We start from the raw sequence: 12,275 nt of genomic DNA on the forward strand, positions 1-12,275 counted from the left end.
TTCCTGGTCAAACTTTGAACTTCAAATGCTGCGGTACACACATAACAACATGAATGATACAAAACTATGGTATAAAGACACACGGTCGACAGTTACCATCACATTCAAAAAGTCGACACAACAATACTGACGTGTTCAACATGTCAACAGACACCACATGGACATCCTCTGAATGTTGACATGTTTAAAAGTATAACATGTCAACATTATGCACATCAACATGAGAACTGTCGAACTAACATACCACACCCCAAAACTACTATATACAAAAAAAAGGTAAAAACATAATATTTTACCATAAGTCAAAAACAAATTGAATGTAAACCGAAAAAGAGAATCAGAAATTGGAAACAGTAAAACTTCTAAACTGGGTCAAATTTTCATGCAAACAAACTAAAACAAAAGGAAACTACCTAATTTACCTCTTCAACTTCCTTGAAATACCATAACATAAAGATGGCCATCAACCATCAATTTTTTTTAAAACGGTGGCCGGGCGATGTTAATTAGTTTTCCCATCGATGAATGAGAGAGAGACAATGTTTTTTTTACTTTAACTGGACGGATCTTAGCCCCGCCCCTTTCTTGAATTAGTCCGTGGCCCATCGTACCCCCAGCAGTGGTGGCCATCAAAGGGGTGCAAATCATCAATGATTCCCCATAGATGGTTTTTGTGCCATGGATGGTAATCACCAATGGCCATCCCAACCATAACAGTACAAGAATACTAAAACTATGGCAATAGAGTATTCATGATAACCTTCTAAAACATTAGAAGCTATGGTTTTCCAAAACAATTTTGATATTCTGTATTTTACCAGTGAATAAGCCAAGCATCAGCCAGGCATCAAAAAATTACATGAAACTCATGGTTGTTCCTCTCCACGGAAATCTTTAGTAAAAGGCGAAAGATTTATTCGATCTGAAGAGAAACCAGAGTATACTAAAGAAGTGTCATGATTATCTCCCCGGATTCAAACAGACCTCAGTTTACCAAGAGAGAGGATTTTAGACACATATATGAAACAATTTTCAAACATAAACTATAAAATACTAATATATTTCCAACAGTAAAATTAAAAGGGCAAAATTTTACTTCCAAAATGCAAAATCAAAACAAACAATAAAAAAACCACTGCAATGTATCAGATGCATCATGGGAAAGTATTCAAATGAGACTACCAAGTAAAGAAAGAATTACAGTCAGAATTGTCGAATGGTGATTCAAAACCAGTTCTTCAACTTGGTCGAGTACCTACAGACAACACTATGGTATACAGTGCTGGAATAACATCTTGGTAACAGAGTATTCTGGAGAATCATCTACAAGAGAAGAAACACATTTATTTCCCCAGTTTTACATTAAAAAACAAAATCAACATTTAAATGTGAAATTCTAAAAAATTTAATGAAAAAATTGACATTTCTGAATTTCACTAGTAAATAAGCCCAGCATCCGTCAACCAGACAGCATATAAAAAACTTGCATGAAATTCATGAAAATCTTTAGTAAATGACAAAAGATTTATTTGATCTTAAGAAAAAGACAAGTACACCGAGTGTCACTGTTACCTCCCTGGATGCAAACAGACCTCATTTCAACAAGCGAGAGGACAGAACAAACTTATAGTTGTTATTATTCTTATCATTTATTTATATGGCACCACAAGTGTTCCGCAGCACCTTACAAAGTACATAAACAAATAGGTGACCAATGACTTACAGTACAATACAAAACAAAGCAGGACAAGGACATGGATAATATACATTGCTACATACCACCCACATAGGCAGCAAAGCATAAGCAACCAAGTGCTAGGTGCCCTAGTGGGGAGTAAGAAGTAGATGAAAGTAAAGTAGGGAGAAGCACAAGAGGCACAATTTTCAAGCCCATCCTATATAATCCTAAATAAATGTAATATTTTTCAAAGTTAAAAAAGGATAAACTTGCAGAGAACCTATGAACTGTATCAGATGAAACATAAATAAGAGTGCACTTTACACTACGAAGCAGTGTTTCCACGTTCAAGTTTTCAGATCCCTACCTATTTTTCCTGGTCAAACTTTGAACTTCAAATGCTGCGGTACACACATAACAACATGAATGATACAAAACTATGGTATAAAGACACACGGTCGACAGTTACCATCACATTCAAAAAGTCGACACAACAATACTGACGTGTTCAACATGTCAACAGACACCACATGGACATCCTCTGAATGTTGACATGTTTAAAAGTATAACATGTCGACATTATGCACATCAACATGAGAACTGTCGAACTAACATACCACACCCCAAAACTACTATATACAAAAAAAAGGTAAAAACATAATATTTTACCATAAGTCAAAAACAAATTGAATGTAAACCGAAAAAGAGAATCAGAAATTGGAAACAGTAAAACTTCTAAACTGGGTCAAATTTTCATGCAAACAAACTAAAACAAAAGGAAACTACCTAATTTACCTCTTCAACTTCCTTGAAATACCATAACATAAAGATGGCCATCAACCATCAATGTTTTTTAAAACGGTGGCCGGGCGATGTTAATTAGTTTTCCCATCGATGGATGAGAGAGAGACAATGTTTTTTTTACTTTAACTGGACGGATCTTAGCCCCGCCCCTTTCTTGAATTAGTCCGTGGCCCATCGTACCCCCAGCAGTGGTGGCCATCAAAGGGGTGCAAATCATCAATGATTCCCCATAGATGGTTTTTGTGCCATGGATGGTAATCACCAATGGCCATCCCAACCATAACAGTACAAGAATACTAAAACTATGGCAATAGAGTATTCATGATAACCTTCTAAAACATTAGAAGCTATGGTTTTCCAAAACAATTTTGATATTCTGTATTTTACCAGTGAATAAGCCAAGCATCAGCCAGGCATCAAAAAATTACATGAAACTCATGGTTGTTCCTCTCCACGGAAATCTTTAGTAAAAGGCGAAAGATTTATTCGATCTGAAGAGAAACCAGAGTATACTAAAGAAGTGTCATGATTATCTCCCCGGATTCAAACAGACCTCAGTTTACCAAGAGAGAGGATTTTAGACACATATATGAAACAATTTTCAAACATAAACTATAAAATACTAATATATTTACAACAGAAAAATTAAAAGGGCAAAATTTTACTTCCAAAATGCAAAATCAAAACAAACAATAAAAAAACCACTGCAATGTATCAGATGCATCATGGGAAAGTATTCAAATGAGACTACCAAGTAAAGAAAGAATTACAGTCAGAATTGTCGAATGGTGATTCAAAACCAGTTCTTCAACTTGGTCGAGTACCTACAGACAACACTATGGTATACAGTGCTGGAATAACATCTTGGTAACAGAGTATTCTGGAGAATCATCTACAAGAGAAGAAACACATTTATTTCCCCAGTTTTACATTAAAAAACAAAATCAACATTTAAATGTAAAATTCTAAAAAATTGAATGAAAAAATTGACATTTCTGAATTTCACTAGTAAATAAGCCCAGCATTCGTCAACCAGACAGCATATAAAAAACTTGCATGAAATTCATGAAAATCTTTAGTAAATGACAAAAGATTTATTTGATCTTAAGAAAAAGACAAGTACACCGAGTGTCACTGTTACCTCCCTGGATGCAAACAGACCTCATTTCAACAAGCGAGAGGACAGAACAAACTTATAGTTGTTATTATTATTCTTATCATTTATTTATATGGCGCCACAAGTGTTCCGCAGCACCTTACAAAGTACATAAACAAATAGGTGACCAGTGACTTACAGTAGAACACAAAACAAAGCAGGACAAGGACATGGATAATATACATTGCTACATACCACCCACATAGGCAGCAAAGCATAAGCAACCAAGTGCTAGGTGCCCTAGTGGGGAGTAAGAAGTAGAAGAAAGTAAAGTAGGGAGAAGAACAAGAGCCACAATTTTCAAGCCCATCCTATATAATCCTAAATAAATATAATATTTTTCTAAGTTAAAAAAGGATAAACTTGCAGAGAACCTATGAACTGTATCAGATGAAACATAGATAAGAGTGCACTTTACACTACGAAGCAGTGTTTCCACGTTCAAGTTTTCAGATCCCTACCTATTTTTCCTGGTCAAACTTTGAACTTCAAATGCTGCGGTACACACATAACAACATGAATGATACAAAACTATGGTATAAAGACACACGGTCGACAGTTACCATCATATTCAAAATGTCGACACAACAATACTGACGTGTTCAACATGTCAACAGACACCACATGGACATCCTCTGAATGTTGACATGTTTAAAAGTATAACATGTCGACATTATGCACATCAACATGAGAACTGTCGAACTAACATACCACACCCCAAAACTACTATATACAAAAAAAAGGTAAAAACATCATATTTTACCATAAGTCAAAAACAAATTGAATGTAAACCGAAAAAGAGAATCAGAAATTGGAAACAGTAAAACTTCTAAACTGGGTCAAATTTTCATGCAAACAAACTAAAACAAAAGGAAACTACCTAATTTACCTCTTCAACTTCCTTGAAATACCATAACATAAAGATGGCCATCAACCATCAATTTTTTTTAAAACGGTGGCCGGGCGATGTTAATTAGTTTTCCCATCGATGAATGAGAGAGAGACAATGTTTTTTTTACTTTAACTGGACGGATCTTAGCCCCGCCCCTTTCTTGAATTAGTCCGTGGCCCATCGTACCCCCAGCAGTGGTGGCCATCAAAGGGGTGCAAATCATCAATGATTCCCCATAGATGGTTTTTGTGCCATGGATGGTAATCACCAATGGCCATCCCAACCATAACAGTACAAGAATACTAAAACTATGGCAATAGAGTATTCATGATAACCTTCTAAAACATTAGAAGCTATGGTTTTCCAAAACAATTTTGATATTCTGTATTTTACCAGTGAATAAACCAAGCATCAGCCAGGCATCAAAAAATTACATGAAACTCATGGTTGTTCCTCTCCACGGAAATCTTTAGTAAAAGGCGAAAGATTTATTCGATCTGAAGAGAAACCAGAGTATACTAAAGAAGTGTCATGATTATCTCCCCGGATTCAAACAGACCTCAGTTTACCAAGAGAGAGGATTTTAGACACATATATGAAACAATTTTCAAACATAAACTATAAAATACTAATATATTTACAACAGAAAAATTAAAAGGGCAAAATTTAACTTCCAAAATGCAAAATCAAAACAAACAATAAAAAAACCACTGCAATGTATCAGATGCATCATGGGAAAGTATTCAAATGAGACTACCAAGTAAAGAAAGAATTACAGTCAGAATTGTCGAATGGTGATTCAAAACCAGTTCTTCAACTTGGTCGAGTACCTACAGACAACACTATGGTATACAGTGCTGGAATAACATCTTGGTAACAGAGTATTCTGGAGAATCATCTACAAGAGAAGAAACACATTTATTTCCCCAGTTTTACATTAAAAAACAAAATCAACATTTAAATGTCAAATTCTAAAAAATTGAATGAAAAAATTGACATTTCTGAATTTCACTAGTAAATAAGCCCAGCATTCGTCAACCAGACAGCATATAAAAAACTTGCATGAAATTCATGAAAATCTTTAGTAAATGACAAAAGATTTATTTGATCTTAAGAAAAAGACAAGTACACCGAGTGTCACTGTTACCTCCCTGGATGCAAACAGACCTCATTTCAACAAGCGAGAGGACAGAACAAACTTATAGTTGTTATTATTATTCTTATCATTTATTTATATGGCGCCACAAGTGTTCCGCAGCACCTTACAAAGTACATAAACAAATAGGTGACCAGTGACTTACAGTAGAACACAAAACAAAGCAGGACAAGGACATGGATAATATACATTGCTACATACCACCCACATAGGCAGCAAAGCATAAGCAACCAAGTGCTAGGTGCCCTAGTGGGGAGTAAGAAGTAGATGAAAGTAAAGTAGGGAGAAGCACAAGAGGCACAATTTTCAAGCCCATCCTATATAATCCTAAATAAATGTAATATTTTTCAAAGTTAAAAAAGGATAAACTTGCAGAGAACCTATGAACTGTATCAGATGAAACATAAATAAGAGTGCACTTTACACTACGAAGCAGTGTTTCCACGTTCAAGTTTTCAGATCCCTACCTATTTTTCCTGGTCAAACTTTGAACTTCAAATGCTGCGGTACACACATAACAACATGAATGATACAAAACTATGGTATAAAGACACACGGTCGACAGTTACCATCACATTCAAAAAGTCGACACAACAATACTGACGTGTTCAACATGTCAACAGACACCACATGGACATCCTCTGAATGTTGACATGTTTAAAAGTATAACATGTCAACATTATGCACATCAACATGAGAACTGTCGAACTAACATACCACACCCCAAAACTACTATATACAAAAAAAAGGTAAAAACATAATATTTTACCATAAGTCAAAAACAAATTGAATGTAAACCGAAAAAGAGAATCAGAAATTGGAAACAGTAAAACTTCTAAACTGGGTCAAATTTTCATGCAAACAAACTAAAACAAAAGGAAACTACCTAATTTACCTCTTCAACTTCCTTGAAATACCATAACATAAAGATGGCCATCAACCATCAATGTTTTTTAAAACGGTGGCCGGGCGATGTTAATTAGTTTTCCCATCGATGGATGAGAGAGAGACAATGTTTTTTTTACTTTAACTGGACGGATCTTAGCCCCGCCCCTTTCTTGAATTAGTCCGTGGCCCATCGTACCCCCAGCAGTGGTGGCCATCAAAGGGGTGCAAATCATCAATGATTCCCCATAGATGGTTTTTGTGCCATGGATGGTAATCACCAATGGCCATCCCAACCATAACAGTACAAGAATACTAAAACTATGGCAATAGAGTATTCATGATAACCTTCTAAAACATTAGAAGCTATGGTTTTCCAAAACAATTTTGATATTCTGTATTTTACCAGTGAATAAGCCAAGCATCAGCCAGGCATCAAAAAATTACATGAAACTCATGGTTGTTCCTCTCCACGGAAATCTTTAGTAAAAGGCGAAAGATTTATTCGATCTGAAGAGAAACCAGAGTATACTAAAGAAGTGTCATGATTATCTCCCCGGATTCAAACAGACCTCAGTTTACCAAGAGAGAGGATTTTAGACACATATATGAAACAATTTTCAAACATAAACTATAAAATACTAATATATTTACAACAGAAAAATTAAAAGGGCAAAATTTTACTTCCAAAATGCAAAATCAAAACAAACAATAAAAAAACCACTGCAATGTATCAGATGCATCATGGGAAAGTATTCAAATGAGACTACCAAGTAAAGAAAGAATTACAGTCAGAATTGTCGAATGGTGATTCAAAACCAGTTCTTCAACTTGGTCGAGTACCTACAGACAACACTATGGTATACAGTGCTGGAATAACATCTTGGTAACAGAGTATTCTGGAGAATCATCTACAAGAGAAGAAACACATTTATTTCCCCAGTTTTACATTAAAAAACAAAATCAACATTTAAATGTCAAATTCTAAAAAATTTAATGAAAAAATTGACATTTCTGAATTTCACTAGTAAATAAGCCCAGCATTCGTCAACCAGACAGCATATAAAAAACTTGCATGAAATTCATGAAAATCTTTAGTAAATGACAAAAGATTTATTTGATCTTAAGAAAAAGACAAGTACACCGAGTGTCACTGTTACCTCCCTGGATGCAAACAGACCTCATTTCAACAAGCGAGAGGACAGAACAAACTTATAGTTGTTATTATTATTCTTATCATTTATTTATATGGCGCCACAAGTGTTCCGCAGCACCTTACAAAGTACATAAACAAATAGGTGACCAGTGACTTACAGTAGAACACAAAACAAAGCAGGACAAGGACATGGATAATATACATTGCTACATACCACCCACATAGGCAGCAAAGCATAAGCAACCAAGTGCTAGGTGCCCTAGTGGGGAGTAAGAAGTAGATGAAAGTAAAGTAGGGAGAAGCACAAGAGGCACAATTTTCAAGCCCATCCTATATAATCCTAAATAAATGTAATATTTTTCAAAGTTAAAAAAGGATAAACTTGCAGAGAACCTATGAACTGTATCAGATGAAACATAAATAAGAGTGCACTTTACACTACGAAGCAGTGTTTCCACGTTCAAGTTTTCAGATCCCTACCTATTTTTCCTGGTCAAACTTTGAACTTCAAATGCTGCGGTACACACATAACAACATGAATGATACAAAACTATGGTATAAAGACACACGGTCGACAGTTACCATCACATTCAAAATGTCGACACAACAATACTGACGTGTTCAACATGTCAACAGACACCACATGGACATCCTCTGAATGTTGACATGTTTAAAAGTATAACATGTCGACATTATGCACATCAACATGAGAACTGTCGAACTAACATACCACACCCCAAAACTACTATATACAAAAAAAAGGTAAAAACATAATATTTTACCATAAGTCAAAAACAAATTGAATGTAAACCGAAAAAGAGAATCAGAAATTGGAAACAGTAAAACTTCTAAACTGGGTCAAATTTTCATGCAAACAAACTAAAACAAAAGGAAACTACCTAATTTACCTCTTCAACTTCCTTGAAATACCATAACATAAAGATGGCCATCAACCATCAATTTTTTTTAAAACGGTGGCCGGGCGATGTTAATTAGTTTTCCCATCGATGAATGAGAGAGAGACAATGTTTTTTTTACTTTAACTGGACGGATCTTAGCCCCGCCCCTTTCTTGAATTAGTCCGTGGCCCATCGTACCCCCAGCAGTGGTGGCCATCAAAGGGGTGCAAATCATCAATGATTCCCCATAGATGGTTTTTGTGCCATGGATGGTAATCACCAATGGCCATCCCAACCATAACAGTACAAGAATACTAAAACTATGGCAATAGAGTATTCATGATAACCTTCTAAAACATTAGAAGCTATGGTTTTCCAAAACAATTTTGATATTCTGTATTTTACCAGTGAATAAGCCAAGCATCAGCCAGGCATCAAAAAATTACATGAAACTCATGGTTGTTCCTCTCCACGGAAATCTTTAGTAAAAGACGAAAGATTTATTCGATCTGAAGAGAAACCAGAGTATACTAAAGAAGTGTCATGATTATCTCCCCGGATTCAAACAGACCTCAGTTTACCAAGAGAGAGGATTTTAGACACATATATGAAACAATTTTCAAACATAAACTATAAAATACTAATATATTTACAACAGAAAAATTAAAAGGGCAAAATTTTACTTCCAAAATGCAAAATCAAAACAAACAATAAAAAAACCACTGCAATGTATCAGATGCATCATGGGAAAGTATTCAAATGAGACTACCAAGTAAAGAAAGAATTACAGTCAGAATTGTCGAATGGTGATTCAAAACCAGTTCTTCAACTTGGTCGAGTACCTACAGACAACACTATGGTATACAGTGCTGGAATAACATCTTGGTAACAGAGTATTCTGGAGAATCATCTACAAGAGAAGAAACACATTTATTTCCCCAGTTTTACATTAAAAAACAAAATCAACATTTAAATGTCAAATTCTAAAAAATTGAATGAAAAAATTGACATTTCTGAATTTCACTAGTAAATAAGCCCAGCATTCGTCAACCAGACAGCATATAAAAAACTTGCATGAAATTCATGAAAATCTTTAGTAAATGACAAAAGATTTATTTGATCTTAAGAAAAAGACAAGTACACCGAGTGTCACTGTTACCTCCCTGGATGCAAACAGACCTCATTTCAACAAGCGAGAGGACAGAACAAACTTATAGTTGTTATTATTATTCTTATCATTTATTTATATGGCGCCACAAGTGTTCCGCAGCACCTTACAAAGTACATAAACAAATAGGTGACCAGTGACTTACAGTAGAATACAAAACAAAGCAGGACAAGGACATGGATAATATACATTGCTACATACCACCCACATAGGCAGCAAAGCATAAGCAACCAAGTGCTAGGTGCCCTAGTGGGGAGTAAGAAGTAGAAGAAAGTAAAGTAGGGAGAAGAACAAGAGGCACAATTTTCAAGCCCATCCTATTAATCCTAAATAAATGTAATATTTTTCTAAGTTAAAAAAGGATAAACTTGCAGAGAACCTATGAACTGTATCAGATGAAACATAGATAAGAGTGCACTTTACACTACGAAGCAGTGTTTCCACGTTCAAGTTTTCAGATCCCTACCTATTTTTCCTGGTCAAACTTTGAACTTCAAATGCTGCGGTACACACATAACAACATGAATGATACAAAACTATGGTATAAAGACACACGGTCGACAGTTACCATCATATTCAAAATGTCGACACAACAATACTGACGTGTTCAACATGTCAACAGACACCACATGGACATCCTCTGAATGTTGACATGTTTAAAAGTATAACATGTCGACATTATGCACATCAACATGAGAACTGTCGAACTAACATACCACACCCCAAAACTACTATATACAAAAAAAAGGTAAAAACATCATATTTTACCATAAGTCAAAAACAAATTGAATGTAAACCGAAAAAGAGAATCAGAAATTGGAAACAGTAAAACTTCAAAACTGGGTCAAATTTTCATGCAAACAAACTAAAACAAAAGGAAACTACCTAATTTACCTCTTCAACTTCCTTGAAATACCATAACATAAAGATGGCCATCAACCATCAATGTTTTTTAAAACGGTGGCCGGGCGATGTTAATTAGTTTTCCCATCGATGGATGAGAGAGAGACAATGTTTTTTTTACTTTAACTGGACGGATCTTAGCCCCGCCCCTTTCTTGAATTAGTCCGTGGCCCATCGTACCCCCAGCAGTGGTGGCCATCAAAGGGGTGCAAATCATCAATGATTCCCCATAGATGGTTTTTGTGCCATGGATGGTAATCACCAATGGCCATCCCAACCATAACAGTACAAGAATACTAAAACTATGGCAATAGAGTATTCATGATAACCTTCTAAAAACATTAGAAGCTATGGTTTTCCAAAACAATTTTGATATTCTGTATTTTACCAGTTAATAAGCCAAGCATCAGCCAGGCATCAAAAAATTACATGAAACTCATGGTTGTTCCTCTCCACGGAAATCTTTAGTAAAAGGCGAAAGATTTATTCGATCTGAAGAGAAACCAGAGTATACTAAAGAAGTGTCATGATTATCTCCCCGGATTCAAACAGACCTCAGTTTACCAAGAGAGAGGATTTTAGACACATATATGAAACAATTTTCAAACATAAACTATAAAATACTAATATATTTACAACAGAAAAATTAAAAGGGCAAAATTTTACTTCCAAAATGCAAAATCAAAACAAACAATAAAAAAACCACTGCAATGTATCAGATGCATCATGGGAAAGTATTCAAATGAGACTACCAAGTAAAGAAAGAATTACAGTCAGAATTGTCGAATGGTGATTCAAAACCAGTTCTTCAACTTGGTCGAGTACCTACAGACAACACTATGGTATACAGTGCTGGAATAACATCTTGGTAACAGAGTATTCTGGAGAATCATCTACAAGAGAAGAAACACATTTATTTCCCCAGTTTTACATTAAAAAACAAAATCAACATTTAAATGTCAAATTCTAAAAAATTGAATGAAAAAATTGACATTTCTGAATTTCACTAGTAAATAAGCCCAGCATTCGTCAACCAGACAGCATATAAAAAACTTGCATGAAATTCATGAAAATCTTTAGTAAATGACAAAAGATTTATTTGATCTTAAGAAAAAGACAAGTACACCGAGTGTCACTGTTACCTCCCTGGATGCAAACAGACCTCATTTCAACAAGCGAGAGGACAGAACAAACTTATAGTTGTTATTATTATTCTTATCATTTATTTATATGGCGCCACAAGTGTTCCGCAGCACCTTACAAAGTACATAAACAAATAGGTGACCAGTGACTTACAGTAGAATACAAAACAAAGCAGGACAAGGACATGGATAATATACATTGCTACATACCACCCACATAGGCAGCAAAGCATAAGCAACCAAGTGCTAGGTGCCCTAGTGGGGAGTAAGAAGTAGAAGAAAGTAAAGTAGGGAGAAGAACAAGAGGCACAATTTTCAAGCCCATCCTATTAATCCTAAATAAATGTAATATTTTTCTAAGTTAAAAAAGGATAAACTTGCAGAGAACCTATGAACTGTATCAGATGAAACATAGATAAGAGTGCACTTTACACTA

General features: G+C 35.1%; 1 protein-coding gene and 6 non-coding genes across 7 annotated transcripts in view; all 7 read right to left on the bottom strand.

The window, feature by feature from the left end:
- ARMH1 (armadillo like helical domain containing 1) overlaps positions 1-12,275 on the bottom strand; it is a 484,180-nt gene that overhangs the window by 325,986 nt on the left and 145,919 nt on the right. The gene's annotated exons all lie outside the window — the stretch shown is intronic.
- LOC148454804 (U5 spliceosomal RNA) lies at positions 828-942 on the bottom strand. Its single transcript, XR_015874640.1, has one exon. It is a non-coding gene; the product is annotated as a U5 spliceosomal RNA (small nuclear RNA).
- On the bottom strand, positions 2,879-2,993 carry LOC148454805 (U5 spliceosomal RNA). The gene has a single exon (XR_015874641.1). It is a non-coding gene; the product is annotated as a U5 spliceosomal RNA (small nuclear RNA).
- On the bottom strand, positions 4,933-5,047 carry LOC148454806 (U5 spliceosomal RNA). The gene has a single exon (XR_015874681.1). It is a non-coding gene; the product is annotated as a U5 spliceosomal RNA (small nuclear RNA).
- Positions 6,987-7,101, bottom strand: LOC148454807 (U5 spliceosomal RNA). Its single transcript, XR_015874642.1, has one exon. It is a non-coding gene; the product is annotated as a U5 spliceosomal RNA (small nuclear RNA).
- Positions 9,041-9,155, bottom strand: LOC148454808 (U5 spliceosomal RNA). The gene has a single exon (XR_015874716.1). It is a non-coding gene; the product is annotated as a U5 spliceosomal RNA (small nuclear RNA).
- On the bottom strand, positions 11,095-11,209 carry LOC148454809 (U5 spliceosomal RNA). Its single transcript, XR_015874643.1, has one exon. It is a non-coding gene; the product is annotated as a U5 spliceosomal RNA (small nuclear RNA).

Source organism: Taudactylus pleione, unplaced genomic scaffold (genome assembly GCF_031769625.1).
Source record: "Taudactylus pleione unplaced genomic scaffold, aTauple2 ptg000969l, whole genome shotgun sequence".
NCBI lineage: Eukaryota > Metazoa > Chordata > Amphibia > Anura > Myobatrachidae > Taudactylus > Taudactylus pleione.